Source organism: Bos javanicus, chromosome 5, assembly GCF_032452875.1.
Source record: "Bos javanicus breed banteng chromosome 5, ARS-OSU_banteng_1.0, whole genome shotgun sequence".
Lineage (NCBI taxonomy): Eukaryota > Metazoa > Chordata > Mammalia > Artiodactyla > Bovidae > Bos > Bos javanicus.
In genome coordinates this window covers 8,500,030-8,524,299 of record NC_083872.1, presented here as the reverse complement: position 1 = coordinate 8,524,299, position 24,270 = coordinate 8,500,030, and positions in this window count along the sequence as shown.

Here is a 24,270-nt window from a genome sequence, read left to right as displayed (position 1 = left end):
AAATAGACAAACCATTAGCCAGACTCATGAAGAAACAAAGGGAGAAGAATCAAATCAACAAAATTAGAAATGAAAATGGAGAAGTCATAACAGACAACACAGAAATACAAAGGATCACAAGAGACTACTGTCAGTGACTATATGCCAATAAAATGGACAACTTGGAAGAAATGGACAAATACTAAGAAAAGTATAACTTTCCAAAACTGAACCAGGAATAAATAGAAAATCTTAACAGACCCAACACGATCACAGAAATCAAAACTGTAATAAAAATCTTCCAACAAACAAAAGCCCAGGACCAGATAGCTTCACACGTGAATTCTACCAAAAATTTAGAGAACAGCTAACACCTAACCTACTCAAACTCTTCCAGAAAATTGCAGAGGAAGGTAAACTGCCAAACTCATTCTATAAGGCCACCGTCACCCTAATATAAAAACCAAAGATGCCACACACACACACACAAAACTACAGGCCAATATCACTGATGAACATAGATGTAAAAATCCTCAACAAAATTCTAGCAAACAGAATGCAGCAACATATTAAAAAGAACATACATCATGACCAAGTGGGCTTTATCCCAGGGATGCAAGGATTCTTCAATATTTGCAAATCAATCAATGTGATACACCACATTAACAAATTGAAAGATAAAAAGCATATGATTATCTTAATAGATGCAGAGAAAGCTTTTGACAAAATTCAACATCCATTTATGATAAAAACCCTCCAGAAAGCAGGCATAGAAAGAGCATACCTCAACATAATAAAAGCCATATATAATAAACCCACAGCAAACATTGTCCTCAATGGTGAAAAATTGAAAGCATTTTCCCAAAGTTAGGAACAAAACAAGGGTGCCCACTCTCACCACTACTATTCAACATAGTTTTAGAAGTTTTAACCACAACAATCAGAGAAGAAAAAGAAATAAAAGGAATATAGATTGGAAAAGAAGAAGTAAAACTCTCACTGTTTGCAGATGACAAGATCCTCTACATAGAAAACCCTAAAGACTCCACAAGAAAATTACTAGAGCTAATCAATGAATATAGTAAAGTTGCAGTATATAAAATTAATACACAGAAATCCCTTGCATTCCTATACACTAACAAAGAGAAAACAGAAAAAGAAATTAAGGAAACAATTCCATCCACCATTGCAATGAAAAGAATATAATATTTAGGAATAAATCTGCCTAAAGAAACAAAAGACCTATGTATAGAAAAATATAAAACACTGATGAAAGAAATTAAAGATGACACAAATAGATGGAGAAATAAACCATGTTCATGGATCAAAAGAATCAATATAGTGAAAATGAGTATGCTACCCAAAGCAATCTATAAATTCAGTGGAATCCCTATCAAGTTACCAATGGTATTTTTCACAGAACTACAACAAATAATTTCACCATTTGTATACAAATACAAAAAATCTCAAATAGCCAAAGCAATCTTGAGAAAGAAGAATGGAATTGGAGAAATCAACCTGCCTGACTTCAGACTATACTACAAAGAAACAGTCATCAAGACAGTATGGTACTGGCACAAAGACAGAAATAAAGATCAATGGAACAAAATAGAAAACCCAGAGATAAATTCACGCACCTATGGATACCTTATCTTTGATGAAGGAGGCAAGAATATACAATGGAGAAAAGACAATCTCTTTAACAAGTGCTGCTGGGAAAACTGGTCAACAACTTGTAAAAGAATGAAACTCATACACTTTCTAACACTATACACAAGAATAAACTCAAAATGGATTAAAGATCTAAATATAAGACCAGAAACCATAAAACTTCTAGAGGAAAACATAGGCAAATCATACTCTGATATAAATCACAGCAGGATCCTCTATGACCCATGTCCCAGAGTAATGGAAATAAAAGCAAAATAAACAAATGGGACCCAATTAAACTTAAAAGCTTTTGCACAACAAAGGAAACTATAAGCAAAGTGAAAGACATTCTTCAGAATGGGAGAAAATAATAGCAAATGAAGCAACTGACAAAGAATTAATCTCAAAAATATACAAACAGCTCCTACAGCTCAATACTAGAAAAATAAAAGACCCAATCAAAAATGGGCCAAAGAACTAAACAGACATTTCTCCAAAGAAGATAAACAAATGGCTAACAAACACATGAAAAGATGCTCAACATCACTCATTATCAGAGAAATGCACATCAAAACCACAATGAGGTACCATTTCACACCAGTCAGAATGGCTGCCATCAAAAAGTCTACAAACAATAAATGCTGGAGAGGGAACTCTCTTATACTGTTGGTGGGAATGCAAACTAGCACAGCCACTATGGAGAACGCTGTGGAGATTCCTTAAAAAAACTGGAAATAGAACTGGCATACAACCCAGCAATCCTACTTGCTGGGCATACACACCAAGGAAACCAGAACTGAAAGAGACATGTGTACCCCAATGTTCATCACAGCACTGTTTACAATATCCAGGACATGGAAGCAACCTAGATGTCCATCAGCACATGAATGGATAAGAAAGTTGTGGTACACATACACAATGGAATATTACTCGGCTATTAAAAAGAATGCATTTGAATCAGTTCTAATGAGGTGGATAAAACTGGAGCCTGTTATACAGAGTGAAGTAAGTCAGAAAGAAAAACACTGATACAGTATATTAATGCATATATATGAAATTTAGAAAGATGGTAACAATGACCCTATATGCGAGACAGCAGAAGAGACACAGAGTTAAAGAACAGACTTCTGGACTCTGTGGGAGAAGGAGAGGGTGGGATGATTCGAGAGAATAGCACTGAAACCTGTATATTACCGTATGTGAAATAGATCCCCAGTCCAGGTTTGATGCATGAGACAGGGTGCTCAGGGCTGGAGCACTGGGATGACCCTGAGGGATGGAATGGGGAGGGAGTCAGGTGGGGGGTTCAGGATGGGGGACACATGTATACTCATGGCTGATTCATGTCAATGTATGGCAACCACTATTCAGTATTGTAAAGTAAATAGCCTCCAATTAAAATAAATAAATTAATTTTTAAAAACTGAAGTAGAGTTGTAATTTGTAATGTTGTGTTGGCTTCAGGTGCTCTGCAAAGAGATTCTGATGCAAACAGCCAATTCATTTGAAAAGACCATGATGTTGGGAAAAACTGAGAGCAGGAGGAGAAGGCGATAACAGAAATTAGAGTGTTAGATGCCATCACTGACTCAATGGACATGAGTTTAAGCAAACTCCGGGAGACAGTCAAGGACAGGGAGGCCTGGCATGCTGCAGTCCATGGGGTCACAAAGAGCCGGACACAACTAAGTGACTGAGAACAACACGCTTGCAGATTATACTCCATTGTGGGTTATTAAAAGTTGGTATCTATGGTTCAGTGTGCTATACACTATATCCTCACTGCCTATCTATTTTATATATCTAGCTATGTGTTTTGGGGGAGAAGGAACTGGCAACCCACTCCGGTATTCTTGCCTAGAGAATCCCTTGAAGAGGAGCCTGGTCGGCTGCTGTCCATAGGGCCGCACAGAGTCGGAAACAACTGAAGCAACTTAGCATGCATGTATGCCTTGGAGAGGGAAATGGCAACCCACTCCAATGTTCTTGCCTGGAGAATCCCAGGAATGGGGGAGCCTGATGGCCTGCTGTGTATGCAGTCGCATAGAGTCGGACACGACTGAAGCGACTTAGCAGCAGCAGCACCATATGTCTTTGGGTAAATGGCTTTACCTTTCTGTGCCAAAATTTTCTCCTCTGTAGAACAGCAATTTGTACTTAAATCATATGCCTGTGACAGGAATTAATTAAATGAGGTAGCATACATAAAGCACCTAGAAGACTGCCTAGTATTTAGCAAGTGTCTTTTTTATCATAGTTTGTAAATACACACACATACTTCAGTGGATACAGATGAAGATAAATAAAAGACTAAGTAGCATGTTCACCAAATAAGTTGTATAATAATATATTCTCAAAAAAATAATATATTCTTACGAGTAAAAAGCTTTCAGAAAAGAGACAGGCCTTTCAGGTAAGTCTCTCCATATTCATGCGCAACCAAATAAGGCTGCACATGTTGGATGAGGTAGGACATAGATAAAATGCATTATGTTACTTGACTAAATAGTAAGGCTAGAACAATTCTACAAACACAGAGCTACTCCATGAGAGGATTACACTTCAGACCACTAAAAGATTCAAACTTGGCATTTTAAAAAGTGAAAGTGTTGGTCGCTCAGTCCTGTCCTACTCTTTGCAACCCCATGGACTGTAGCCTACCAGGATCCTCTGTCCACGGAATTCGACAGGCAGGAATACTAGAGTGGCTGTCCACTCCCTTCTCCAAGGAATTTTTCCAACCCAGGGATTGAACTTGGGGTCCCAGCATCCTAAATATACAAGTATATATACACACACACGGAAACATTAGATCAGATCAGATCAGATCAGTCGCTCAGTTGTGTTCGACTCTTTGCGACTCCATGAAATGCAACACGCCAGGCCTCCCTGTCCATCACCAACTCCCAGACTTCACTGAGACTCACGTCCATCGAGTCAGTGATGCCATCCAGCCATCTCATCCTCTGTCGTCCCCTTCTCCTCCTGCCCCCAATCCCTCCCAGCATCAGAGTCTTTTCCAATGAGTCAACTCTTCGCAAGAGGTGGCCAAAGTACTGGAGTTTCAGCTTTAGCATCATTCCTTCCAAAGAAATCCCAGGGCTGATCGCCTTCAGAATGGACTGGTTGGATCTCCTTGCAGTTCAAGGGACTCTCAAGAGTCTTCTCCAACACCACAGTTCAAAAGCATCAATTCTTCGGTGCTCAGCCTTCTTCACAGTCCAACTCTCACATCCATACATGACCACAGGAAAAAACATAGCCTTGACTAGATGAACCTTTGTTGGCAAAATAATGTCTCTGCTTTTGAATATGCTATCTAGGTTGGTCATAACTTTCCTTCCAAGAAGTAAGTGTCCTTTAATTTCATGGCTGCAGTCACCATCTGCAGTGATTTTGGAGCCCATAAAAATAAAGTCTGACACTGTTTCCACTGTTTCCCCATCTATTTTCCATGAAGTAATGGGACTGGATGCCATAATCTTCGTTTACTGAATGTTGAGCTTTAAGCCAACTTTTTCACTCTCCACTTTCACTTTCATCAAGAGGCTTTTTAGTTCCTCTTCACTTTCTGCCATAAGGGTGTGTCATCTGCATATCTGAGGTTATTGATATTTCTCCCGGCAATCTTCATCCCAGCTTGTGCTTCATCCAGCCCAGGGTTTCTCATGATGTACTCTGCATATAAGTTAAATAAGCAGGGTGACAATATACAGCCTTGACGTACTCCTTTTCCTATTTGGAACAAGTCTGTTGTTCCATGTCCAGTTCTAACTGTTGCTTCCTGACCTGCATACAAATTTCTCAAGAGGCAGATCAGGTGGTCTGGTATTCCCATCTCTTTCAGAATTTTCCACAGTTTATTGTGATCCACACAGTCAAAAGCTTTGGCATAGTCAATAACGCAGAAATAGATGTTTTTCTGTAACTCTCTTGCTTTTTCCATGATCCAGTGGATGTTGGCAATTTGATCTCTGGTTCCTTTTCCTTTTCTAAAACCAGCTTGAATATCAGGAAGTTCACGGTTCACATATTGGTGAAGCCTGGCTTGAGGAATTTTGAGCATTAATTTACTAGCATGTGAGATGAGTGCAATTGTGCGGTAGTTTGAACATTCTTTGGCATTGCCTTTCTTGGGATTGGAATGAAAACTGCCCTTTTCCAGTCCTGTGGCCACTGCTGAGTTTTCCAAATTTGCTGGCATATTGAGTGCAGCACTTTCACAGCATCATCTTTCAGGATTTGGAATAGCTCAACTGGAATTCCATCACTTCCACTAGCTTTGTTCATAGTGATGCTTTCTAAGGCCCACTTGACTTCACATTCCAGGATGTCTGGCTCTAGGTCAGTGATCACACCATCGTGATTATCTGGGTCGTGAAGATCTTTTTGGTACAGTTCTGTGTACTCTTGCCATCTCTTCGTAATATCTTCTGCTTCTGTTAGGTCCATACCATTTCTGTCCTTTATCAAGCCCATCTTTGCATGAAATGTTCCTTTGGTATCTCTGATTTTCTTGAAGAGATCTCTAGTCTTTCCCATTCTGTTGCTTTCCTCTATTTCTTTGCATTGGTCACTGAAGAAGGCTTTCTTATCTCTTCTTGCTATTCTTTGGAACTCTGCATTCCGATGTTCATATCTTTCCTTTTCTCCTTTGCTTTTCGCTTCTCTTCTTTTCACAGCTATTTGTAAGGCCTCCTCAAACAGCCATTTTGCTTTTTTGCATTTCTTTTCCATGGGGATGGTCTTGATCCCTGTCTCCTGTACAATGTCACGAACCTCATTCCATAGTTCATCAGGCACTATATCTATCAGATCTAGGCCCCTAAATCTATTTCTCACTTCCACTGTTTAATCATAAGGGATTTGATTTAGGTCATACCTGAATGGTCTAGTGGTTTTCCCTACTTTCTTCAATTTAAGTCTGAATTTGGCAATAAGGAGTTCATGGTCTGAGCCACAGTCAGCTCCTGGTCTTGTTTTTGCTGACTGTATAGAGCTTCTCCATCTTTGGCTGCAAAGAATATAATCAATCTGATTTCAGTGTTGACCATCTGGTGATGTCCATGTGTAGAGTCTTCTCTTGTATTGTTGGAAGAGGGTGTTTGTTATGACCAGTGCATTTTCTTGGCAAAACTCTATTAGTCTTTGCCCTGCTTCATTCTGTTCCAAGGCCAAATTTGCCTGTTACTCCAGGTGTTTCTTGACTTCCTACTTTTGCATTCCAGTCCCCTATAATGAAAAGGATACCTTTTTTGGGTGTTAGTTCTAAAAGGTCTTGTAGGTCTTCATAGAACCGTTCAACTCAGCTTCTTCAGCATTACTGGTTGGGGCATGGACTTGGATTACTCTGATATTGAATGGTTTGCCTTGGAAACGAACAGAGATCATTCTGTCGTTTTTGAGATTGCATCCAAGTACTGCATTTTGGACTCTTTTGTTGACCATGATGGCTATTCCATTTCTTCTGAGGGATTCCTGCCCCCAGTAGTAGATATAATGGTCATCTGATTTAAATTCACCCATTCCAGTCCATTTCAGTTCGCTGATTCCTAGAATGTCAACATTTTCTCTTGCCTTTTCTTATTTGACCACTTCCAATTTGCCTTGATTCATGGACCTGACATTCCAGGTTCCTATACAATATTGCTCTTTACAGCATCGGACCTTGCTTCTATTACCAGTCACATCCACAGCTGGGTATTCTTTTTGCTTTGGCTCCATCCCTTCAGTCTTTCTGGAGTTATTTCTCCACTGATCTCCAGTAACATATTGGGCACCTACCGACCTGGGGAGTTTCTCTTTCAGTATCCTATCATTTTGCCTTTTCATACTGTTCATGGGGTTCTCAAGGCAAGAATACTGAAGTGGTTTGCCATTCCCTTCTCCAGTGGACCAGATTCTGTCAGATCTCTCCACCATGACCCGCCCGTCTTGGGTTGCCCCACAGGCATGGCTTAGTTTCATTGAGTTAGACAAGGCTGTGGTCCTAGTGTGATTAAATTGACTAGTTTTCTATGAGTATGGTTTCAGTGCGCCTGCCCTCTGATGCCCTCTTGCAACACCTACCATCTTACTTGGGTTTCTCTTACCTTGGACATGGGGTATCTCTTCACGGCTGCTCCAGCAAAGCGCAGCCATTGCTCCTTACCTTGGATGAGGGGTATCTCCTCACCGCCGCCCTTCCTCATGGAAACATCAGATGTGTATAAATCTCCTCACAGTAATATGAAAGGAATGGGTCACTGGAATGTCTTGAGGAATGGATCTGATTTCCTGATGATATGATCATCATTTATTGCTTCCACTGATTGTCAAATTGTAGAGACATGGGCTCAGCATGTTTAAACACCAAATAGGCTTCAGATGAATTTTTGACATCTCTCTCCTTGGAGGCTTTTAGGAGGACTGACAAGTACTTACTTTCAGAAGAAGTGCTCAAATCTTATGAATAATCATGGAAGAGGATACAGCAGAGTTGAGAAAATAGAAAAATGTTATAAAATAATTTTTTAACAGCTTCTTCAAGTTTATGGGAACTTTCATCTATAAGGTTACAACTAGCATTAATTTATTATAAAACTTTGGAAAAGTTTAAAATAACAATTTGGCCATTGTTTGTATGACAATCTTTTGTTGGATAATAATAGTAAATGAAAATAATGATAAGTAGCACTTACTGAGGAATCAATATACGGATGGCAGGCATTGGGTTTTCATTTTGCTTAATTTTAATAATGATTTATTTACTTCTCATTATCCATATAATGAAAAATTACCCTATGACAGACAAATGTGGGAAATAAGATTCAGATTAGGTCACTTGCCCACACTTAACTAGTAAATGACGGGGCTGGGATGAGAAGCTCTCACTCTTCTAACTCCTCTGCTGCTCTGCCATTATTCACCCTCAGAGCTTTGAACAATCAGTATCAGTTCAGTTCAGTTCAGTTCAGTTGCTCAGTTGTGTCTGACTCTTTGCGACCCCATGAATCGCAGCACCCCAGGCCTCCCTGTCCATCACCAGCTCTCGGAGTTCACTCAGATTCACGTCCATCGAGTCAGTGATGCCATCCAGCCGTCTCATCCTCTGTCGTCCCCTTGTCCTCCTGCCCCCAATCCCTCCCAGCATCAGAGTCTTTTCCAATGAGTCAACTCTTTGCATGAGGTGGCCAAAGTACTGGAGTTTCAGCTTTAGCATCATTCCTTCCAAAGATCCCAGGGCTGATCTCCTTCAGAATGGACTGGTTGGATCTCCTTGCAATCAGTATACAGTTTGACAAAAACACACTTTTACCTCTATGTACATCAAAGTCCTACAAACTTCTGCAACTTCAACGTAACTTAATGGAGTGGAACAAATCAGTTTATCTGTGTTGTGTTCTATTCAGGCTTCATGGCATTCACATTCAATATGTTAGCTCTGTTTACTCTCTGCTTTTCTTACTGAAACTGACTCTCATCTTCAGACAGTTTTCAGTAGCAGTAAAATTAATCTTTCACAGGTAATTCTATGAAGAAGTGGTTAGAAGTTAAGGCACAAAAAGATGTAATTAAGTCACATGCCATTTTCCAATCTCTTCTGCCTTCAAAGATAAAACCCAGCAAACAGAGATCTTCACCAATTAAAAAAAAAATGCATTCTGACATAGTGTACATCAAAAGAAATATTATTCCAAAATACTCATTTTCCTCTTTTAAAATGTAACTTTGAAATGCTAGCCCATAATTTCCAGACAGCATAAACTACTGTAAAAATCAAAGGGAAGTTACTGGTTTTTGTCTGAACAACACATTCAATGTGCAACTTTAGTGCTTCAGTTTGGGATGTAGGGAGTTGGCTATTCTGCATATTTCTTCCCTGTAATTCAATATGGCATGTCTAATAGCACAAATCATCTCTTCTTTGGATGTAGAGACAAGATGTGGGGGTAGGTGACAATGGTTCCAGTAACAGAGACTACCTACATGCAGTTAAGAACACAGCGCATAATTCATGCAATTCCATTTTTACTTTGCAAATGTGCCACAAAATTTCAATTGGGTGCTCAACAGGGGGTTGGGGAAGAAATGCTTCAAGAAGTATTTTAAAATACTGAAGAATTCCATTTCAAATCTCATAAGTCTTCTGCTGCTGCCAAGAATTCCATTCAAATCTCGTAAGTCTACACCTACTTTGTTTATTGACACAGGTTCTATGAAGTGCTTCCATTTAATCAACTGCTTTAATTGACCTTGACACTGATTTTGTGTCAGGCCTAAATTCCATTCCTTCTTCTTGATGTTCATGATAAAATTCTTAAGCATTCGCCCTACTCAGAGAGCTGGCAGGTCATTTTTCAGTACTATTTCATGCAGCTTAGTGTTAAAGAAGTCTTTTTCTCTGAGAATGATTCTGTTTATTTAAACCACTGATGAAAACTTAAAGACTCAAATGTCTCAGATGACAATAATACAAATGGCAAACATTGTGGAAAACAAAAAAAAAATGATTTTGATTATAGAAATTATTGAGTCATTCCCTTCTTCCTCCTCCCCAAACAACTCAGTAAACAAACAAAGGCAAGCAATTAAAAATATGAAATGATGTAAAAGTCTGACTGGAAAGGTGAAAATTATAGGTCGTCTGGGGAAGAAAAAGCAACTGCTCAATGCATGATAAAATCTAGTCTAGGTAATAGGAAGAAAATGACTGCTCAGTTTAGACGAAGATTTAAGTAAGAGAAGTAACACATAGGGTGGTGCCAGTGGAAGGAAACTGCCAGGAGATGTAAGAGATGTAGGTTCAGTCCCTGCTTGGGAAGATCCCCGGGAGGAGTAAATGGCAACCCACTCCAGTACTCTTGCCTGAAGAATCCCATGGACTGAGGAGCCTGGTGGGCTACAGTCTATGGGTTTGCAAAGAGTCGCTTACAACTGAAGCAACTTAGCGTGCACGCACACACACGCACACACACACAAACACACACACACACATATATACACACAACACATAGGGAACCCAGGAAACAGATGAAAGCATCACCAAGAAATGTAAAGCTAGTGTCTTTGGTGCAGTGAGGGGAGGAGAAAAGATATGTAAGACACCGTGATTGGCCAGCAATGAGGGATGCTGAAGAAATGTCTTGCTAGGACAGTGTGACTGATGCTCAGAACTACCACTTACATGAGAGAGAAAATGAGGTTAATGGTAGCAGCAGGAAGCAGATTGCTACTAAACAACATAAAGGTAACCCATCTATAGAGACTCCCTGCTAGCTAGCTCCCCTTTCAAGGAGGAGAGGCTTCCCTGGGAAGCAGTGTTACCCTAGACCTACCTGTAGTTGCAGGGGTAATAACAACACTGACTATTTCAGGTGCTAAATAAATTCCTTGGAAATGAAATGAACTTCGTGAATAGCATGTGAGTTACTGAGAAAACAGTCTAAGTATCAATGTAACCCCTTTAGAATTAGAGAAGATGAAGGACAGACAGAAACAAGAAGTTGTGAGATGCCCCAAGTCATCTCCATGTATGCCTTTCCTTTATACATGTTGTTTTAAAGACAATGGGAAGAATTCTGAGGGGTCTAGGTACAAAATAATCTTGTCATTAATTTAGGTGTATACGCTCTTTACCCACTTTGGAAGTCATGAGAAATCGCACCATTACTGCGTTCTCTAACTGGTATTGTATGTAACACACTCTGATGATTCAGAAAACAAATGCCTAAGTTGTTGATATACTGCACACAGAGAAGCCAAATCAATTCCCTTTTGTGGTTCTCAAATCTCTATTACACTATTACATATCTGGTTCTTTCAAATGGCTCAAGCCTGATTTTAGTCTAGGTTGGCCCTGTCTTGATACAGTTGGTGAACCACACCTTAAATAAAAAAGATGGACTATTTTCCAGGCTCCTCCTAGTAGCAAAAGGTCACTGCACTTTTGTGGCTGGTTGACAAATTTTCAGAGGGATGCCCACTCCCAATATAATGGCCAATGGAGAGACTATACCTGAACAGTGCTGAGCTTTCTGATCTAAAGATTTCAACTCTCTCACTGTTAATGAAGGGTGGTGTTGGTGGCAATATGTAAAGCTGAAAGTGTAAAGCTGAAGGCCTCTTAATACAACTCTCCAGTACTCTTGGGGTTAATTCACTTTTAAATCCATGCAAATGAGGGAACAGTACTTCTCTGTAACAGAGAATTGGGCATGAGTTGCAGCTTCTTGAGTACAGGATGCCTAAGGGACCTGATGGTTAATTTTCTTTGTCAGTCTCTAGATACATCAAAGAAACAAGTAGACTGAAGCAACACGAAGTGCTACATGGTTCTGAATAAAAATAACTGTTAAACTAGAATTAGGTACTAATGTATACCTTCACCTGAAAAGGAAATAAAGACATTTCAGAAAAGCAAAATCTAGGCATTAAACATCAATAGGCCTTCAATAAAGGAAATTCTAGAACGAAAATGAACAAAAAGAAAAGTGAAATGCAAGAAGTAATAGTGATCAAAGAAAATCATAAATGTGTGAGTGAATGTAACCAAATGATAACCACACAATGTGACAGCATTAATAATAACTTGGAAGACAAAAATAAAAATTGTTTTTGTGGAATCAGAACACTGGAAAACAGTTCTATGGAAATTGAAAGAAAGTAATGGAAGACAAAGCATGCTATATTATTCAGAGGGAGCACAGGGATACTGATTAACTTTGTTTTGTTAAATATGAATGTTAAATGTTTAAGGGTGATGATTAAAGAATTAAAGTATAACCTCCAAATCAGTATGCTGCTGCTGCTAAGTCGCTTCAGTTGTGTCCGATTCTGTGCGACCCCATAGATGGCAGCCCACCAGGCTCCCCCATCCCTGGGATTCTCCAGGCAAGAACACTGGAGTGGGTTGCCATTTCCTTCTCCATGCATGAAAGTGAAAAGTGAAAGTGAAGTTGTTCAGTCATGTTCGACTCTTCGCAACCCCATAAAATGTAAAAATATCTCAAACAATTCCAAAGAAGGCATTCTAGTATTAAAAAAAGGAAAAACAGAATAAATTGAAAGCTAAAAGTATCATTAAAATAAGCACAAATACAGCAAAGGAAACTATAAAATAAAAATACAACCTACAGAATGGGAGAAAGTATTCACAAATGATATAACCTACAAGGGATTAATATCCAAAATATACAAATGGCTCATACAGCACAGTATCAAAAACAAACAAATAACCCAATCAAAAAATGGGCAAAACATTGAGATAGATATTTCTCCAAAAAAGACATACAGATGGCCAACAGGCACACAAAAATGTTCAATGTCACTAATTATTAGAGAAATGCAAATCAGAACTTCCATGAGATACCACCTCACTCTGGTCAGAATGACCATCATTAAAAAGTCTACAAATAACAAATGCTGGGGAAGGTGCAGAGAAAATAGGGCACTCCTACACTATTGGTGGAAATACAAATTGGTAAGACTACTATGGGAAACATTCACTGGTGGCTCAGATGGTAAAAAATCTGACTGCAGTGCAGGAGACCCAGGTTTGATCACTGGATCGGGAAGATCCTCTGGAGAAGGGAATGGCAAATCACTCCAGTATTTTTTCCTGGAGAATTCTGTAGACAGAGGAGCCTGGTGAGCTACAGTCCATAAGGTCACAAAGAGCTGGACATGACTGAGTGACGAATACTTCCCCAGCACACTATGGAGAACAGTATCTAGATTAGGTAAAACAATAAAAACAGAGTTATCATATGATCCAGTGATTCCACTCCTGGGCATATATCTGATCATAACTCTAATTATAATTCAAAAAGATACATGCACCCCAATGCTCACTACAGCACTATTTACAATAGGCAAGACATGGAAAGCAACATAAATTTCTATCAACAGATAGATGGATAAAGGAAATGTTGTACATATACATAGCGGAATATTACTCAGCCATAGAAAGAATGAAATAGTACCATTTGCAGAAACACAGAAGGACTAGAGATTATCATACTAAGTGAAATAAGTCAGACAAAAAAAATACAAATATCATGATATCATTTATATGTGGAATTGAATGTAAAAGGTACAAATGAACTTATTTATAAAACAGAAATAAACCCACAGACATAGAAAGCAAATTTATGGTTACCAAAGAAGAAAGGTGGCAGGGGGAGGGATAAATTAGGAATTTTGGATTAACATATTCACACTACCAACAAAGACCTACTGTATAATACAAGGATTTTTACTCAACATTTTGTAATAACCTATAAGGGGAAATAATCTAAAAAAGTATGTGTGTGTATATAGGCAAATAAATGCTAATTTTGCTTCAGTCATAACTGACTCTTTGCGACCCCACAGACTGTAGCCCTGCAGGCTCCTTTGTGCATGGGATTCTCCAGGCAAGAATACTGGAGTGGGTTATCATGCCCTCCTCCAGGGGAGCTTCCCAACCCAGGGATAGAACCTGCATCTCTTATGTCTCTTGCATTGGCAGGCAGGCAGGTTCTTTCCCACTAGCACCACCTGAGAGACCCAATGAAAAAATAAATGCAAATATACTCAAAATACAATAAATATAAAGTAATCCAGTTCATCAGTTAGCAAAATGCATTTGCAGATTGTGTTAAAGCATCCTATGTCATTTAAAGAGACATATGTGAAACATAGGGCCCCAAAATACTAAAAACCAAGTCTGTGAAACTTGGTGGTGGTGGTCTAATTGTGCAGTCGTGTCCGACTCCTGCAACCCCAGGGACTGCAGCCTGCCAGGCTCCTCTGCCCATGGGGTTCTCCAGGCAAGAACACTGGAGCAGACTGGCATTTCCTTCTCCAGTGTGAAACTTGGGTATAGCTATATTACTATCAAACAAACCAAGTCTAAAAAAGAAACACATTGCTAAAGATAAAATGAGACAATGTAATATAACATTTAAACAGTTTTAATTAGTCAGGAAGACATAATTTAGTAATTCTAAATCACTTAGTACTTAATAATACAAACTAAAAAGGACATGAAGCAAAAAGTGAAATAATTACAAAAAGACATTAACAAAGCTAAGTCAAAATGAGAAATGTGTATTGTACTGGATGCAGAAAAAAATTAAATATATTTCTTAGGAGCTAACAGATAAGCAGACAAAATAAAGTCATGAGCTTATGGAAGACTGGACCAACAGCAGGAAAACATGTGCGTGTATTAGACACACAGAGAAGTGTTCAAAAATCAAAGGACAGATAGATTTCAGGAACAAATGGAACATTTATGATAATCACATATTAAGCTACAAATTAAGCCTTAATCGGTACAAAGACTCCCACATCAGAAAGTTACTAGTTTGCTACTCACTCTAAATATTTTTTTATCATGTAGCCTTGAAAACATTAAGACAGAGCTGATAAGCACATGACTGAGGAGGGAAATGGGAGTACAGATGGACATATGCAGAGTCATATCATTCACAAAAAAATACTAACAGTAAAAATATAAAAACCTGTATATGAAGTTTTGAAATTCAAGTCACCACCTCTTAAAGGTAGGAGATGAGGAGTAGGAGGGGACTAGGGAAACTCAGTTTTATTGTATATTTTTTTTCTTAAAGTAGTATTTATGCAGGTACTCATATCATTTTTATGCCTTTTTATATGCCTGGGGATTTTATTATCCAAAATAAGCTAACTACTGCTTTGCGTATTTCTTACTGTGAGAAAATACGATTTGCAACAACTTATCTTTTTTGTAAAAAGATATATTGGTTCAGTAACTCAAAAATAACAAGAAACTGGAGGAGGATCAAGATGGCGGAGTAGGAGGATGTGGAGTTCACGTTCCAGACAAATACATCAAAAATACATCTACATGCAGAAAAATTCACATAGAAAGCTGGCAGAAGACCTCTTACACAACCAAAACTGCAAAAAAGATCTCCATATAGCCAGATAGGATGGCAGAGAGAAGGCATCAGGACAGGACTGATGCCCCTGGGAGGCATCTGAAGGAGAGAGGGTCCACTCAAGCAGGCCTTCTCCTTGGGGAGCCCCCTTGCCTGCTGGAAGGTCTGCTGGGACAGAGAGAGGGGTGGAGGAGCCTGGACTGTGCCCCTCAGGGTGCGTACATGCGGGCTTCCTAGCAATAAACACTGAACCTGTTAACCATCAGGCCTTTACTGTTTAAACTATTTACTGAACTTCAGATATTCTCATTCAAAAGGTTTGTGATTCACTTCTGTTTTTCACTGATTGCTAAAGCAAAACAGAAAATGAACTAAATACAAAGACAAGAAGGGAAAAAAAATATCTGAAATACAGATATAACCACAATTATGGTCATAGAGATATTATAGACCTGGTTACATATATTTTTTCTTAGTTACATATGTATATTTTTTTCTTAATGTACTTTTCTAAAGGACTTTTCTCAACTGAAGTGCTCTCTCCCTCTCTATTCTTTTGCTATCTCTTCTCTCAGTCTCTCCTTCTCAAATAACTTTATTTCTATCCCCAAAATAATTTATAATATTCTCTGAATGCCAGTGTTTTCATGATTTAACATATACCATCCTATAGCCAATCAATAAATTCATCATGTGGACCAAACAGGCTTGGTATCAAAGACAGAGTCCAAGGGAAATACCTTTAGTTAGGCTTTCAGCGCCAGGGTTAAATTTCCCTTTACCAAAAAAGCAATTTAAGAGCTCTATTGATCAATACTCTAGTCCTTTTAAAGACTGTCATAAAAGGGCAACCACTGATATTTCCATCATACGGTGCAGCCTTCACTTCATTCATGCATTTATGCACTCATTTATTCATCCATTTAACTAGAAACACCCATCCCTTTAGAAAATAAAGGTTTATATTCCCTCTTCAAACTAAACTGTGCTATACAGGCCTGGGTATAGCATGGTAAATGTATAGGAAAAACAGAAAACTCACTATTTCAATTTTGCACTGGCTCCCAAGTAAAACTTACAACAAGTAGAGCCAAATACTATTTCAGTAGTACTATATTTAGGCTGAGAAGCCTTTACAAGTAGCTGAGGAAAGAAGAGAAGAAAAAGACAAGAGGAAAAAGGAAAGATACACCCAAATAAATGCAGAATTCAAGAGAATAGGAAGTAGGGATAAGAAGGTGGCTCAGACGGTAAAGCATCTGCCTGCAATGTGGGAGAACTGGGTTCGATCCCTGGGTCGGGAAGATCCCCTGGAGAAGGAAATGGCAACCCACTCCAGGACTCTTGCCTGGAAAATCCCATGGACGGAGGAGCCTGGTAGTTTACAGTCCATGGGGTCACAAAGAGTCGGACACGACTGAGCAACTTCACTTCACTTGTTAAATGAACAATGTAAAGATACAGAGGAAAACAGTAGAAAGGGAAAACCAGAGATCTCTTCAAAAAAAACTGGAGATACCAAGGGAACATTTTATCAAGGATGGGTACAATAAAGGACAGAAATGGTAAGGACCTAACAGAAGCAGAAGATATTAAGAAGAGGTGGCAAGAATACATGGAAGAACTATACAAAAAAGATCTTAATGATCCAGATAACAACGATGATGTGGTCACTCACCTAGAGCCAGACATCTTGGAGTGCAAAGTCAAGTGGGCCTTAGGAAGCATCACTATGAACAAAGCTAGTGGAGGTGACAGAATTCCAGCTGAATTATTTAAAATCCTGGAAAATGATGTTGTTAAAGTGCAGCATTCAATATGTCAACAAAATTGGAAGATCCAGCAGTGGCCACAGGATTGGAAATGGTCAGTTTTCATTCCGAATCCCAAAGAAAGGCAATGCTAAAGAATGTTCAAACTACCATACAAGTACTCTCATTTCACATGCTAGCAAGGTCATGCTCAAAATCCTTCAAACTAGGCTTCAGCAGTACATGAACTGAAAACTTAACAGATCTACAAGCTGGGTTTTGAAGAGGCAGAGGAGTCAGAGATCAAATTCCCAACGTTTGTTGGATGATAGAGAAAGCAAGGGAATTTCAGAGAAACATCTACTTCTGCTTAAAAGCCTTTGACTGTGTGGATCACAACAAATTGGAAAATTCTTAAAGAGATGGGAATACCAGACCAACTTACCTGTCTCCTGAGAAACCTGTATGCAAGTCAAGAACCAACAGTTACAACTGGACATGGAACAACAGACTGGTTCAAAATTGGGAAAGCAGTACAACAAGGCTGTATGTTGTCATCCTACTTATTTAACTTCTATTCAGAGTACATCATGCAAAATGCCAGCTGGATGAATCAACAAGCTGGAATCAAGATTGCTGGGAGAAATATAAATAACCTCAAATATGCAGATGATACCACTCGAACAGCAGAAAGTGAAGAGCAACTAAAGAGCTTCTTGATGAGGGTGAAAGAGGAGAGTGGGAAAAAAATAAAACTGGCTTGACACTCAACATTAAAAACTAGTATCATAGCATCGCATCCCATCACTTCATAGCAAATGGAATGGGAAAAAGTGGAAGCAGTGACAGATTTTATTTTCTTGGGCTCCAAAATCACTGTGGATGGTGACAGCAGCTGTGAAATTAAAAGACACTTGCTCCTTGGAAGGAAAGCTATGACAAACCTACACCTCATATTCAAAAGCAGAGACATCACTTTGGCGACAAAGGTGCATATATGCAAAGCTAGTTACCCTAGTAACTTTCACAGGAAAGCAGAACACGATAAACTGCTGTTGCTGTTCAGTTGCTAAGTCTTGTCTAACTATTTGGGACCCCATGGCCTGCGGGCTCCTCTGTCTTCCACTCTCTCCTAAAGTTTGCTCAAATGCATGCCCATTAAGTCAGTGATGCTGTCTAACCATCTCATCCTCTGCTGCCCTCTTCTCCTTTTGCCTTCGATCTTTCCCAGCATCAGTGTCTTTTCCAAGTCGGGTCTTCACATCAGGTGGCCAAAGGATTGAAGCTACACGTTTAGCATCAGTTCTTGATAGCTTATGGTAAAGGATGTCAGACTCATGATCTCCAAAGAAGATTAGCTTCCAGACCAGGGACCAGGCTTGATCACTCAAGAGCTTTTGTGTAGCAGAGTTTTATTAAAGTATAAAAAGAGACAGAGAAAGCTTCTGACACAAACATCAGAAGGGGGACAGAGAGTGCCCCACTTGTTAGTCTCAGCAAGGGAGTTACATACTTTTTCAATTGGTTATTACAGTTAATCAAAACAATGTCTCAAGGTTGTAAAGGTCTTAACAGACCTACTCCTGCAATTTACATTTTAAGATAACAGGATTAGTCAGAAGGCTCTTAAAAAGAAGAAACATGTCCTCAAGCAGGATACACTGTTATAAAACCATTGGTACAGAATTTAAGGGAAAACATATCCTTGAGCAAGATGAGTTGTTTTGTTGTGCAATCATCAGCTCTGGGCTTAAAGAACAAAAACATTTGTCCTTTTCTCCTCCTTGATAGCTCTAGACCCCTCTCTCCTCCTTGGGGACCTCAGACTTCTTAACAACCTACCTAGGAATTGACTCTGTTATTCTTCCAATGAATATTCAGGGTTGATTTCCATAGGACTGACTGGTTTGAACTCCTTGCTTCCCAAGGGACTCTCAAGATTCTCCTCCAGCACCACAATTCAAAACCATCGGTTCTTTGGTGCTCAGCCTTATTTATGGTCCAACTCTAATATGACTACTGGAAAAACCACAGATTTGATAATACGGACCTTTGTTGGCAAAGTGATGCCTCTGCTTTTTAATACACTTTCTAGGTTTGTCATAGCTTTCCTTTCAAGGAGCAAGCATCTTTAATTTCATGGCTGCAGTCACTATCTGCAGTGATTTTGGAGCTCAATAAAATAAAATCTGTCACTGCTTCCCCTTTCAATGGCCATGAAGTTATTGGACTGGATACCATGGTATTAGTTTTTTTATGTTAAGCTTCAAACCAGCTTTTTCACTCTCTTCTTTCACTATTTTTAGCAATTGGGCATTATTTCTTAATCATCTGCAGAACTAATGAGATTAAAAGTTAATCCCCTAGTTTTTCCCAAATGTTAGGACATTAAACCTTATTCACAAAATATTCTCAGATCTGAAGCTATCAACAGATGATCAGAGAAACTTAGTGACTTTTCTTCTTGCTATGCTGATAGCATTGCTATAACCTCCAGGGTCTTTTACAGTACAGAGATTTCAGTTTACAAATGCAATAAAAAAGAAAAAAAAAAAAAGACAAATTAAAAACTAACCTCAAGTGTTCCACAATCAGCTTAGTTTATAATATATATGATGTAATGGTAAGCAAGTTAAGTAAAATTATAAGTGATTCTCTAAACTCAACCACAGATTAGTGATTTTATATTTCAAAAATACACGAAAAAGACTATTCTTTGCAAAATTAAAAATGATTTAAGGGGGGAAAATGAGAAATAAACGTCTTTGACACCAGTTCCATCTGGTTTTTCTCTTCTTGCCTCTCATTACTGCTCCTTTTCCTCTAAGTGCCAAGTCCCGGCTCCCTGCAACCCTCTCCTACTCCAAGTCAATTTACTTCTCAAGATTTTCTTGATCCTCTGACTCCATCAACTAGGCTTCTCGATTTAAAGTGCCATTTCCTAAATGTGTCAGTGGGATATATCATCAACATGTCTGAGAATCAGAATCATCTAGGTATTTTTTAAACTATGCATAGATCTGGCCCCACTCTAGATGTGCTGAATCCCAATGTCTGGCAGTAAGTAAGTCCCAGTGTTGAATCAGCTTCCCTGATGATTCTGACACAATAAATCTGGGGAAGACTAGGGCTCAGTCAGCTAAAAAATAAATTCAAAAGGCTATGAACTGCTAAATGGACATTCTTCAAAATCTCACTTGCATTGTAACAAAGCATTCAATGGCAAAATACCAAAGGTAAGATGGTAATTTTGAGAATTTTGGACATTTTTTTAAACGTATTCAGCCACCTTTAAAGCACCAGGCTGAGCTGTCCCAGTTACTATCCTAGGCAGTAGAGATATGAAAATAAACAAGGTGTTACTTTTGCAATTACAGGGCTATAAGTAGAAGAGAATAACAAGAAACAGACAAATTTTCAGCACAATAAAAGAAAGTTGATTCCAAACTTTGAGAATCAAAAAAGAGAGTAATTTCTCCTTGGGGAGTTTGGGGAAATACTGTTGGAAAAGGTGATATTTGAGCTGGTCAGAAGATGAAGAGTTTACCAAGTATACAAAGACACATATTAACAAATTAAAAACTGGTAAGTTTAGCCTTCCTCGGAATAAACTGTGTATCTGTTGAGCACAGAAAGATGATATTGAAAGAATGATTGAAGTCTCATTGTGAAGGGACTTGAATGTCCTACTAAATGGTTTATTCTTAGTTTAAAGAGGGAACAGTTATGGAATATTTGGTTGCAAGGGATAGAAACCTCAAAGAAAACTGTTCTCACGGGAGTAGCTTCCATTAGCTGATTGAACCGGGAGATCAAAATATGCCCCCAAAACTGTTCTGAGGGCTCTGCTTTCCTCCCTGCTGCTTTTATCTCAGGCGCCACCTGGTGGCAAGAAAACGGCCAGCGAGTTGGAATGATGCTCTTTGCAGATACTCATCCCAAAGGAAACCCTGTCCATTTCCCACAGCTCTCTTCTAAATCTCAAGGTTCCTTCAAGTGGCCAGACCACTACCAACAGCTCTGGAGTCTCATCCTCCTACTGTTTCTCCTGAGCAGAATGAGTGTATTTCTTCTGTAGCTTATACTGCACGTTCCAGGGATCAATCTGATTGTACTGTCTCAGTTAACAGCCAGAACAAATGAGTGTGCTGGGAGTTGAGAGGGAACAGCAGAAAGAGGATGACTGATTGGCACTGGCCAAAATGCCCATCAAAACAATTTAGTGGTTAGAAGAATTCGCAACCCTCCTCAAAAAGACAAAAAAAAAGCGGGGGGGAATTGAATGCCTAGTATCGAACACAAACAAAACATGCACAAAAAAAGTAACTCTGGTAGTAGACTGAAGAATCAAGGTGAGGAGAGACTAACAATGGAGTCAAAAGATAATAACCACGTTGATGTATGGCAGAAACCGACACAATATTGTAACTGTCCTTCAATTAAAAATAAATTTAAAAAGATAATAGCCTGAATTAAACTGACAGAGTTCATGAGGAAAAGAACATGCAAAATCATTTATTTAGTAGAAATCTGCTGGGCATCTAAATGATTGAGCATGGAAGGGGAGAAAGACAGAGGGTTTGATGCTGGAATTCCTACTTCCCACTGCTCCTAAGATTAGCATTTATATGTATAACTGGGCCTGATGTTAGACATATTTTCAGGCTATAACTCACACTTTCTTCAGATAGACTCCAGGCTCATTAGATCCAAATTAGTAGATGTTAAATCTCTCTGAAATAATTAAAACTATGAAAATACTAAAAAACCTGCACTAATACCCCTCACATAAGCACACAGACATACATTTTCTTGGATTTTAATCTATCAAAATGTACTGCTAATTAATGCTATCTTAATTAGAATTGTGAGTTTATGACACTGTTACTACCATTACAGTTAATCTTTTAGCAGAAACTTTTTAAAAAGTTATTCCTATGAGTCCTTGAACAGACTATTTCTCTCTATCTAAAGGATTTTTGTTATTTGATTTTAACTGTTAAAAAATATCCTTAATTACAGCTTGAAAGAAGTTTCAACAAAAGGCATTTTAAACAAATTGGAATTTTTAGTATGAAACTAATTCAAAACTCTGCTTGACTAAATATAAAATGTAAATTTTAAATGAAATTTATCAAAGGATTCTTTGGAAATGTTTTTTTCAGTCTTACCTACTCCATTAAGTCTTTCAACTTATTGCTCATTATTAAAGAAGATAGAATGTTTTATACACAAAATGCAAGAAATTTAAATTACCTAAATGAATCCCTTTAAGTAGTTGTCATACGTGTCTGAACATTCATTGTCAGAGTAATTCCAGACCCCTTTTAACTATGCTACTCAGTATTTTACAGGTACATCACTTCCATGATTGTCTTCAAGCTTAAAACTTATTATATCTAGACTTCATTGAAAGAGCACAGAGAGCAAGTGTCTGCTTTGCAGTTACTTTTGTTTCATAAGATTTATTCTGTTTTGTAAGAAACTGTGTTTAAAATGGGTTTTGTGTTGGTTTGACGGCAACCACAAGGAGGCAGAATAGAGCAGAGCAAAGGAGGTGAGTTTCAGTTACTTTCTTTAGATTCAGTGACTTAAAAGATAAAGTAAGGTGAACTGCGGGAGAAATATCAATAAGCTCAGATATGCAGATGACACCACCCTTATGGCAGAAAGTGAAGAGGAACTAAAAATTCTCTTGAGGAAAGTGAAAGAGGAGAGTGAAAAAGTTGGCTTAAAGCTCAACATTCAGAAAATGAAGATCATGGCATCTAGTCCTATCACTTCATGGGAAATAGATGGGGAAACAGTGGAAACAGTGTCAGACTTTATTTTTGGGGGCTCCAAAGTCATTGCAGATGGTGATTGCAGCTATGAAATTAAAAGACATTTACTCCTTGGAAGGAAAGTTATGACCAACCTAGACAGCATATTCAAAAGCAGAGACATTACTTTGCCAACAATGGTCCGTCTAGTCAAGGCTATGGTTTTTCCAGTGGTCATGGATGGATGTGAGAGTTGGACTGTGAAGAAGGCTGAGCGCCGAAGAATTGATGCCTTTGAACTGTGGTGTTGGAGAAGACTCTTGAGAGTCCCTTGGACTGCAAGGAGATCCAACCAGTCCATTCTGAAGGCGATCAGCCCTGGGATTTCTTTGGAAGGAATGATGCTAAAGCTGAAACTCCAGTACCTTGGCCACCTCATGCGAAGAGCTGACTCATTGGAAAAGACTCTGATGCTGGGAGGGATTGGTGGCAGGAGGAGAAGGGGACGACAGAGGATGAGATGGCTGGATGGCATCACTGACTTGATGGACATGAATTTGAGTGAACTCCGGGAGTTAGTGATGGACAGGGAGGCCTGGCGTGCTGCAATTCATGGGGTCGCAAAGAGTCAGACACAACTGAGTGACTGAACTGAACTGAAGAAGTTGAACCAACCAGGATGAAGGCAGACTCCAAAAATCAACACAGACATAAGCAACTCCATGGTTATTTAATGAGAATTTCCAGCTAGAAACAACCACTAACCCATTAAGTATATCTTCATCCAGGAGGCAAGCGTGACAGAGACCACCATCCACATGGACAGAGTTCTGGACCCTCAGTACCTGGTTTCTTCTCTGCCATGGAGGATGGAAGACAAAGGGAGCTGGAAGCTCCAGGAAAGAAGCTGAGGGAAGCTTTTGATTGGATAAATGTCCAGCAGATTCTTGCATCTCGGCTGAAATACAAAAATTCTAAATACTGTGACCTTGGACTTTCAGTCCTTGATCATCATTTTTCTCTTTTGTGAAATCTGACTAACAATGCCCACCTTCAAGGATAATAGTCAAACAAGTTAGTAATTAGTGAAGTTCAAGTACCAATCATCTCAAGTGTGGCCAACGAGAACAGACATCAATGGTAATATCTGCTCTCCTTCCCCCTACAGTGTTGATATGGTGATTAAATGATTTGCTGTGAAAGCTAAAACAGCACAATAGCATCAAGAACTCCACATGTGTA